This window comes from Mytilus galloprovincialis, chromosome 1, assembly GCF_965363235.1.
Source record: "Mytilus galloprovincialis chromosome 1, xbMytGall1.hap1.1, whole genome shotgun sequence".
Taxonomy (NCBI): domain Eukaryota; kingdom Metazoa; phylum Mollusca; class Bivalvia; order Mytilida; family Mytilidae; genus Mytilus; species Mytilus galloprovincialis.
This window is the reverse complement of record NC_134838.1, coordinates 64,159,491-64,170,951: the sequence shown is the minus strand read 5'-3', so window position 1 is coordinate 64,170,951 and position 11,461 is coordinate 64,159,491. Positions and strand designations below refer to the sequence as shown.

General features: G+C 32.6%; 1 long non-coding RNA gene across 1 annotated transcript; it reads left to right on the top strand.

Moving 5' to 3' along the window:
• On the top strand, nt 1–3,366 carry LOC143084964 (uncharacterized). Its single transcript, XR_012981220.1, has 3 exons — nt 1–276; nt 1,768–1,978; nt 3,101–3,366. It is a non-coding gene; the product is annotated as an uncharacterized LOC143084964 (long non-coding RNA).
• The last annotated feature ends 8,095 nt before the right edge of the window (nt 3,367–11,461 follow it).

Here is an 11,461-nt window from a genome sequence, read left to right as displayed (position 1 = left end):
TAATAACCGCACAGGAAACATTTCCAACTATCGTCACCCGCTGCTAGTTTTGAACTAAGTATAAATACGATGGCCCATATCCTAAATTTCATTTACATAAAAAATTGCAACCAAATCTTATTGTGCATTAAATTTTAGGTTTTGCACATTTTTACACATTACCCGATAATCAAGGAATGTATGTGACCAGGTTAGAGGAAGCTGGATTTCATTATAATACAAATGATGACGTAGCTTGTCGCAGTTGTGGTGCTATACACACGAATTGGAGAAGAGGTAATCACTGACCTTTTGATATTCATAAACTTAGTTCTCATTTTGTAAGTTTTTATCAAAAAGCGAAAGGAAAAACAGATGACAGGTGCAAGTGCAAGGGATATATATTAAAAACTAGACAATAATCCATTTTAATCAAATGTATAACCGTATAATTTAATTGTTGATATAATCCGTCTACTGATTGGCTGACTGTGTTTTGTTTATAACCTTATAGACGTAACGTTACCGTAACGTCGTCAACGTTTTTCATAATTAACGACGGTTTAAGGTAGATCCCAATACTAAGGGAGATAACAGAGTTTCACTGATGTAAAAATGGTTCCTTGTTATAATCTTAGGATATATCGCCTATACATCTGGGTAACAGTTCCGTTGTCGTCTGTTGACAACATGTGTAAACAACTTACAACTTACAAGTTACAACTAATCGCACGGAAGATATGACGTTCTTTTAAAATGAAGGATATGAATAGCTTCATCCTGAAAATTCACACAGTCTTAAATAATTCTCAACTTAAAAGATCATATGATTTCACTGTGTCTAAACCTTGAAACAAATCAAGAATTTCTACATCATGTACCGATTTTTGTGGCCGTTACCATGGAAACGAGTCTGGTGACATACTATTTTTAAATCAATTCTTTGCAAAGGACATTGCATAGAATATGTATGCAAATTCTAAGCAAAATTCAAAGGTTAAAAAAAGCTATATCAGTTTAGAAACAAATTATAAGGAATGACTGTAACATTTTTTCTGTCTATTCGAAATAACATAAAAATGTGATGCACACTTTAAAATAACCCGCTTCGCGTGTTATTCAGTGTGCACTACATGTTTGATGTTATTGTTTTCATAGAAAGAAACGAATAGTACAGTCATTCCTTCGATAAAATTTTGGGCTAAAACGGAATAAGATGATAAAAAAGAATCGTTAGTTCGGGCGCTACAGATAGACAGAACAAATCGTAACGAAGCATTCAATTAGGTTCGTACTGCTAAAACATGTGTTGGCTAATTTAGTTATTTTATATATTATCTTTTTTGTATGCTGTTTGAATTATCTTCTAACTATGATGATAACTAACATAATTACTTTATGAATAATTATAATCTCATTTAGATTCATCACTTCCATTGTTTTGAACCTTTACTTAAGCTTTTAAATTCTTGAAAGTCATACAAAAAAAATATTCTATAACGTATAACATCACTAATGATAATATCGTTGTTGGCATTTGTTTTTGTTGAGACCAATGAAAGTATAGGTTTTTTGCTATTGAAGAATTGGTCACTGCGAATAGGCAACTAGTTTTTATTCCACAAATATTTTATAAAGATAGTCAGTAGGATAAATTCGTTTCACAGTGTGCTAGTATTCACTACATATACAATTTACCTACCCCATACATAGCTTGTACATGGTCATTTGCACACAGTGTAACTAATGATATATGAGAGAAAAGAAACTTTTATTATATTTTCACAGGCTCTACGCAAATGGCCATTGGTATACCTCAAGAACAAACAAGTGTGAATTTAACTATTATTATTGGTTCACGTCCTAACAAACGAAATCAACAAACTACTACACATAGATTTACATGGACGTCCGCGGATGTCGGTGATCCACGAAATATGGACATTGAGCTTCCCCAATATTATAATTCAAAGTTTGGAAAACAAGAAACAAATGGATGGTTAGTATATTGTATGTTTTCGAAAACAAATGGTGCATGTTTATTAGTAGAAATTACTGACCATGAGATGCATTGCCCTATTACTCAAGAGACATGTCGGAGGCTTATTGTAGCTATTTATCCGGTTATTATAAAGAAAGAACATCATCCAACTAATAATGATTATTTCTTCAGTGTTGTAGACAACAACAATCAAAACCAAGGAGTAAACAAAGACTCAAAAAAACAAAGGACATTTTCATCAACAGTTATAAATAATAAATAAGAAACAACACGAACTTCACTCAAAACCGGGAGTGAAATCAGGTGCTCCGGAAGGGTAAGTATTTCCTGCACCGTATACGGAAACCCGTCGTTTTATTTCTTTGTTCAGTTCGGTAATTATGGAAGGTTGTTATGACTGAGGAAGAATATCAGATATGATTTCTGACACACTTCTGTCATAATGGCCAATCAGCTCATGATGGGGATCGTAAAATTTCTTGAGTGATGACCTTAATTTGATTGATTCATAGTCATGTCTTAGCAACTTTTGAGAAAGCAGCAGATCAAGACAAATTAAGTCGTAATGCACTTTAACCTCACTTTTAATAACTGCGAGTAATTTTGGATCGGTACTTTTTGCCATTTAAATATGAATATCGGGAGGTGTTGTAGATTGCCATTGAGACATCTATCCACCAGATGCTATGACTGACTTTATATGTCACCGTACAAATGGCACATGCCAGTCTTACATATATTTCTTTCCGTTCCTATTTTTTTCTCATTTGAATTGATACGTTTATTTCAGTATCTTTAATTAGTTTGTCAACTGGTCGAGATTGAAAAGGTGAGTGTTAGGATAATAAAAATATAACCCGCTACGTGAGATTTCAGGACGACACATTTTCCCGTTTGCTTTATCGGTTATAACTGAATGTTTTTGTCATTAATCATATTTATGGAAAATTGTGTTAATTGTAGGTTTTTATATGGCTTCATATGGGCTTGACCAGCAATTTCTCATGCACATTTTGTTCGATATAACATTATCTTTTTCAATATTTATTTACGTAGCGAATGTCATGCTTTCATCTTGTTCGTTATTTATTTAATATTCTATTGCAAATTATATTTCAGAGTGAAGATTAGCTTTGTAGAGTGCGGCTTTATCCTACGAAACATATTCAATAGATATCAAACAATTATACCAAAGAAAGTTCAATACTGATGTTTTGTTTATAACTATCCGTGATAGATTAATCTTTGAAATTTGACCGATTCTTCTTGTCAACCTCTATAACTATGACAGAGTTCACGTGGATTTGTGTATCTATATTGTATACAAGTTGTCTAGACTTTCACATATGTATAAACATAATGTGTATTCATATAAAAAAAAATGAAAGCCATTAACAACTATTAAGTAAAACATATATGATATCTGCATACAGAATTTTTGTATTTTTGTTGTTGGGTTGTGTGGTCTTACATAATCATTTTACTTTTATTTTCATACCATTCGGCATGATTTTGTTTCGCTTATACACATATACTTTGTTTGCCCATCCACAACGAATTTAACTAACCTAATCGACGATGACACTATCTACATGCATAAAACGCTGTCCGCAGATTGTCATATTTATTTTAAGGACAATACGAGCTATGGCTCCGCAACCATGCAGCTATATCAAACCAAATAAAGGCAACAGTAGTTTACCGCTGTTCGATATTTATAAATCGATTGAGCAAAAATCAAATTCGGGTTACATACTAAAACTGAGGAAAATACATCAAATATTAGAGGATAACAACGACACAACAGAAACACGACACTAAAATGCAACACACACAGAAATGAACTATGATATAACAATGGCCATGGCTTGAATCTGGTTTTGTGGCTAGCCGAACCTTCCGCCTTTATGGCAATGTTAAATATAACATTAAAATGACAACATTACATGACAGGACTACAATACTAATACATGGGAGAACATACAGGGCAGAGAAACGCACAAATAATAGCTATCAAAAGGTAACAGGTTTATAATTTAATACACCAGACGCGCGTTTCGTTTACATAAGACTAATCAGTGACAATCCGATAAAACAAGTTCGAAAGCATAAATAAGTACAAAGTTATTGAGCATCGAGAACCAAAAGTTCCAAAAGGTTGTGCTAAATACAATGTACGACTAAGGTTATCTAACTTGGATAAGAAAATCCTTAGTATTTAGAATAATTCATACTTTTACAAACAGTAAATTTATGAGAAAAAATAAGACTAGTATTTAAAACACTGTTGTGACGTCATTGTATTGTTTTACCTGTTCTTTATTTCAGTGATTGGACTATCATTTACCTGTATAAAACCAATATGTTACCTTTAGCTGTCAAATATTTTTAAGAACAGCCGTCTTTTTTTCTTAAAATTTGGACAGCTAAAGGTAGCATACCTGATTATTACAGATAAATGTTAGTTCAATCACTGAAATAACAAACTATTAATTACCCTTATTGTTTTCATCGTGTAAAGAAAAATACAACCAAAGAACAAATGACAATTGAAAAAAACTTTTTATTAAAGTCAACTTCCAATACAATAATTTTGTCACTCACCAAAACGGTTTCTTGAAGATAAATTCACTTTCAAAATGATTTTTAACACTACCAATACTTATATCACAGCCATTTTCTCGTGTGTTTGGGTTGTCTGTTTTCGCACTTATTCAATAAGTTGATTATGTTCGTTGTGAATCTTGTTTTTGATGCCAGTCTTGTTCTTGTTGCCTTTTTGAATTACTTTTTTCAAAAGATTAATCCTCGTCTGTCTGAGGTTAAAATTGACAACTGGTGTTGCTCTTATTCTTCCTAACATCATTTTCAACTACAATTAAAGTGAACTTAATTTTTGTCAGATTTTCGGAATCCTCTGGTTTTATACATTTGAATGCCTTTAAAAATTATACACATTGAACCCCATTTTTCTTTTTAGAAATCTTATACATTTATTATTATAAGCCATCTGGAAAAGTCTTATAAAACCCTTGTTATTTTTTAATATTTTTTTAGCACTTAAACTGGTCATGATAAAGCTATGAAAAATCAAGAGAGAACATTGTCCTGCCAAAATTTCAATGGCTAATATCTCGAAAACAAGCACATTGACCTATATATTTTTTTTGCTCTTTTGGTTCCTTTAATAATCCCCTATCAGTATATACTAGTGTTATAAAAAGCTTGTTATTTGAAACTGAGTAGCAGATCTCCTTAAACATGAAAATAATGCAATGCTTTGCTTATGAACGACGATGAAAATGGGAAGCAGAATAAAGGAAGACATATCCGTATTTTAACTGTCAAACAAACCAATCGTGTGTCCGATTCGCACTTTGTTAGCAGTGATCGCTTTATAAAAAAAAAATTCGCTTATTCATATACATTGTAATTATATATTTTAAATAAAATCGACTGCGTTGCACTCGATATGGTTCAACAAGAACCTGTCTTCATATGATATTCTTTTTTTTTCTCATTCATCCTGTAAAAAAAAACACAAAAAGAAACAAAAAACTAATAGGTAAGGACTACATTTTGAAATATAATATGATATAAAAATTGCCATTATTAGCTGCTTTGACTATATCCTCTTTGTAATCCACACTGAAATAATGCTTCTGAATAAATCCTGAATACACATTTGATTTTAATCCAAAGTTTAAAACAACACAATCACTAATAACGACATCTCTTCTTTGTTTTTGCATAACAAATATACGTTCATCATTTTATCCATTTTAAAACACAAAACGCATGTAAAGGTATTCACGGAAACTATTTGCGGAAACTATGCCGGAGTAGTCCTTGCGCACGCAAAAATCATGACACGCATACCCTGTGCCTTATTCTTCGTGTAGCAATAAATGTTGTTTACCTTTAGCTGTACTTTGTTTTTGTTTATATTTCAAAGTTGAGCTACTGTATAAAGAGGCCAACATGTAGGAAATCTTTTAATGTAGAAAAAAGTTTATTCACAAAACAATTTTCATACTTAAAAGAGAATAAATCTTTGCTTGCTTTTTCTTCTGTTTTACCTTTTTCGACGTGTTAAACAATGTTTTAAGTAAGATATAAGCCGATAACAGTCCATTCTGTAAAATATTGGACAGGTCTTCGTTCTGAGGCCTCAAACCTCTCCAATATTTTACAGAATGGACTTATATCTTACAATAGAACATAGTCGTAAAATGCAGTTTTTGGCTTATAACTCAAAAACCAAAGAATTTAGAGCAAATCTAACAGGGATAAAATTGTTCATCAGGTCTATTATCTATCTATCTATTATCTATCTGCCCTTAAATTTTCAGATATATCGGACAACTCGTTGTTGGGTTGCTGCCCCTAAATTGGTAAGTTTTAGGAAATTTTCCTGTTTTTGGTTATTATCTTGAATACTATTATAAATAGAGATAACCTGTAAACAGCAATGATGTTTAGAAAAGTAAGATTTATAATAAGTCAACGTGACTGAAATGGTCAATTGACCCCCTAAGGAGTTATTGTCCTTTATAGTCAATTTTTAACAATTTTCAATCAAGTTGTAAATTTGTACTAACATTTTCCACTGAAACTACTGGGCCAAGTTCATTATAGATAGAGATAATTGTAAGCAGCAAGAATGGTCAGTAAAGTAAGATGTACGAACACATCACCATCAACAAAACACAATTTTGTCATGAATCTATCTGCTTCTTTTGTTTAATATTCACATAGACCAAGGTGAGCGACACAGGCTCTTTAGAGCCTCTAGTTAATTTGAAGGTTCTCTCAATATTTTTTAACTTAAATCTCATATCTTGCAAGTTGACGCTTGTTTCCTCTCCTAGAAATTGTAATCTTTGTCTTATCTTATCCTCTGTCAAAGTGTCGTAATATTCATCATTATGTACTAACAAAATCCCTGATTTCTATAGACAGGATAATTCACTTAAGATGATTTTTTGTAACCCAATGATTCGACTGTAAACATTACTTTACTTTCCGTCAGATTTCCCTCTGTACTTATAGAACTTGAAATAACGGTTTTTGGTGCAATTTGGTTTCCAAGATAGATTGTACCATCATCAAGTTTTTGTTTGATAACTTCTTTAATTTTTTTTGATGATCTTGGTGTTGAAATAGATAATTTTTTCATTATCTTTTTCTTTGATCGTCTCAGCCTCCTTAAAATATCCCTGCCTGAAACTGCTTTATGTTTATTAAAAGGTCAAGTGAGCTTTTCTCATCACTTGGCGTCCGGCGTCCGTCGTCCGTCGACTGTAAACTTTTACAAAAATCTTCTCTGAAACTACTGGGCTAAATTTAACCAAACTTAGCCACAATCATCCTTGGGGTATCTAGTTTAAAAAATGTGTCCGATGACCTGGCCATCTAACCAAGATGGCTGTCATGGCTAAAAATAGAACGCAGGGGTTAAATGTATATTTTGTCTTATATCTTTAAAACCAAAGCATTTAGAGCAAATCTGACAAAAGGGTAAAATTGTTGATCAGGTCAAGATCTATATGCCCTGAAATTTTCAGACGCATAGGACAACCTGTTGTTGGGTTGCTGCCCCTGAATTGGTAATTTTAAGGAAATTTTGCAGTTTTTGGTTATTATCTTGAATACCATTATAGATAGAGATAAACTGTAAACAGAATGTTTAGCAAAATAAGACCTACAAATAAGTCAAATGACCAAAATTGTCAGTCAACCCCTTAAGGAGTTATTGCCCTTTATAGTCTATTTTAACAACTTTTTCGTCATTTTTTCAACTTGTACAAAAATCTTCATTCTCTGAAACTACTGGGCCAAATTTAAACTTACTTGGCCACAATTATTATTGTGGTATATAGTTTTAAAAATGTGTCCGATGTCCCCACCTACCAAACAAAATGGCTGACATGGCTAAAATTAGAACATAGTGGTAAAATGCAGTTTTTACTTTATATCTTTGAAACTAAGACATTTAGGGCAAATCTTTCAAGATTTAAATGTCCATCAGAATAAGATCTATCCCCTCAAAAAATTTCAGATGAATCCTACAACCCATTGTTGGATTGCTGCCCTAAAATTGGTAATTTTAAGGAAATTTTGCAGTTTTTTGTTATTATCTCGAATACTATTATAGATAGAGATAAACTGCAAACAGCAATAATGTTCAGCAAAGTAAGATCTACAAATAAGTCAACATGACCAAAATTGTCAGAGAACCCCTTAAGGAGTTATTGTCCTTTATAGTCAATATTGAACAAGTTTTTGTCATTTTTGTAACTTGTACAAAAATCTTCTTTTCTTAAACTATGGGCCAATTTTAACCACATTGATTACTAGGGTATCTATTTAAAAAAGTGTCCAATGACCCGGCCTACCAACCAAGATGGCCGACATCAGTAAATACAGTAACAGGTGAGCGACACAGGTTCTTGAAAGCCTCTAGTTATTTTTATCAGCTGATTTCGCAATAGGTGATAAATGTAATGCTTCTGCAGCAGATTTTTCAAAAGATTTTTGAAACAGGTTTTCAAACAATGGATTTAAGACATTAATTAAAGCTTTTGCTGTCTTTTTACCTTTTGTTGCTGTGCTGGTTGGTAATATAGATGAAACATTTTCTACTATCTGCTCACATAAATTTAAGATTTGAATGGACGTCTCTGAGACAGATTTATGAATTTTAGAAATTTCTATATGTGTGGTGTTACAAGGCATACAGTTTTCTAGTTTGTGCTGTTTGCGTTCTGTTTCAGAAATTTTCAACCATTGAATTATATTAAAATGGTTAATAAATGTCTCCCTTTCTCCACCTTGATTTCTGTTTTCATAGTATTTTGCATTTGTTACATACTCCTGAATCCTTGCTGTTTTTTGACAATATAACTTAAAATTGTTGATTTGCATAGATGGATATTTATGCATAATTAGAGAATAGTTTTCATGACGCTGTTTCAGTGATAAAGATGAATTATATACAGGGGTCAAAGTATTTTGCTCCGATCTGCTATGTGGCTTATTGAAATAGTTGATAGATGTGGAATCTTTTGTTCACCTTGAAATTAGGCTGAAATTAGGCATCAACCATTTGATTTTCTGGGAGGGGCTATGGATTTTTTTGGAAAAAAGTTTGTTTCCAGTTTTTGGAGAAAAAAATAATTTGTTTTTGACCCTGAGGAAAAAATATTGTTTGTTTGACCCTCTCCTGCCACTATATGTAATGCTAAAATTGAAAGAAAAAATTTATTTCGACTTGTCGCCAAAAAAATAGATTGTTTTTCACCGAAGGCGAAAAAAAAAGTTTGCCCCGGAAAAAAATCCATAGGCCCCCGCCTCCCCCCCCCCCCCCCCCCCCCCAGAAAATCAAATGGTTGCTGCCTTATCACTTTTACAAAATTGCAGATGTTCATTGTAAATGTCAAAAATAATTATCAAATACAAAAATGTTCTTGAACATAACTGTTATTATGACTTTTTCTTCATGTTGTATTCATTGATGTTGTCTAATAAACTAAATTGATAAAAATTCTTGTTAACTCATTCTTCTAATCAGGAAAAATCAGGAAAGGAAGTGGTATGCACACTACAGATCAGTAATGCAGAAAAAGAAAGTTAAAAAATGAAAGAAATATATTTAGGGTGTTCATTTTAGATTAAAATGAAGGCAAGCTGTACATATTTTTTTTTAAATCATGAGAAGTGTGGATTGAGATTTTCAAAGTGAAAAAGATTACTTTATAAAGAAATATTTCAGGAAAATAATAACCAACAAAAAAAGATTTCTACTACATAACTGATGAAATAACATTAAATAAAACATGGGAAAAATGCATTTCTAATTGTAAGGAGGTTTTTTTTCACTTATGTTACCATGGGATCCTTCAATGGACAAAGACATGGACAGTAAAATATTTTAAGAGCAAATGCCAACTTTTCTTCTGGTTTGGAAATTAAAATAAGAGTGATGGTTTTTAAAATATTAAGGTAAGTTAAATCTTGTGTCTGCTGTGTACGGTATGCTGAAATGTACAAAATACTTTTGATTTAAAAAAAAGAACTGCTCCCTTCCCCCTTTTTAGCTCACCTGGCCCAAAGGGCCAAGTGAGCTTTTCCCATCACTTGGCGTCCGTCGTTAACTTTTACAAAAATCTTCTCTGAAACTACTGGGCCAATTTAACTAAACTTGGCCACAATCATCATTGGGGTATTTAGTTTTAAAAATGTGTGGCGTGACCCAGCCAACCAACCAAGATGGCCGTCATGGCTAAAAATAGAACATAGGGGTAAAATGCAGTTTTTGGCTTATAACTCAAACACCAAAGCATTTAGAGCAAATCTGACACGATGTAAAATTGTTTTTCATGTCAAGATCTATCTGCCCTCAAATTTTCAGATGAATCCGGCAACCTATTGTTGGGTTGCTGCCCCTGCATTGGTAATTTTAGGGAATTTTTGCTGTTTTTGGTTATTATCTTCAATACTATTATAGATAGAGATAAACTGTAAACGGCAATAATGTTCAGCAAAGTAAGATTTACAAATAATTAACATGACTAAAATTGTTTGTTGACCCCTTTAGGAGTTATTGACCTTTATAGTCAATTTTTAACCATTTTTCGTAAATCTTGGTAATCCTTTACAAAAATCTTCTCCTCTGAAACTACTGGGCCAAATTAATCAAAACTTGGCCACAATCATTTTTGGGGTATCTAGTTTTAAAAATGTGTGGCGTGACCAGGCCAACCAACCAAGATGGCCGCCATGGCTTAAAATAGAACCTAGGGGTAAAATGCAGTTTTTGGCTTATAACTCAAAAACCAAAGCATTTAGAGCAAATCTGACAAGGAGTAAAAGTGTTTATCATGTCAAGATCTATCTGCCCTGAAGTTTTCAGATGAATCAGACAACTGGTTGTTGGGTTGCTGCCCCTGAATTGGTAATTTTCAGGAAATTTTGCTGCTTTTAGTTATCTTGAATATAATTATAGATAGAGATAAACTGTAAACAGCAATAATGTTCAGCAAAGTAAGATCTAAAAATAAGTCAACATGACCAAAATTGTTAGTTGACCCATGAGGAGTTATTGCCCTTTATAGTCAATGTTTAACCATTTTTCTAAAATTTTAGTATTCTTTTAAAAAATCTTCTCTGAAACTACTGGGCCTAATTTAACCAAACTTGGCCACAATCATCATTTGGGTATCTAGTTTTAAAAATATGTAGCATGATCCTGCCAACCAAACAAGATGGCTGCCAAGGCTAAACATAGTACATGTACATAGGTGCGAAATTTATATTTTGTCTTATATCTCTGAAACCAAAGCATTTAGAGCAAATCTGTCCGGGGATAAATTGTTTATCAGGTGAAGATCTATCAGCCCTGAAATTTTCATACAAAACAGACAACCTGTCGTTGGGTTGCTGCCCCAGAATTAGTAATTTTCAGGAAATTTTGCAGTT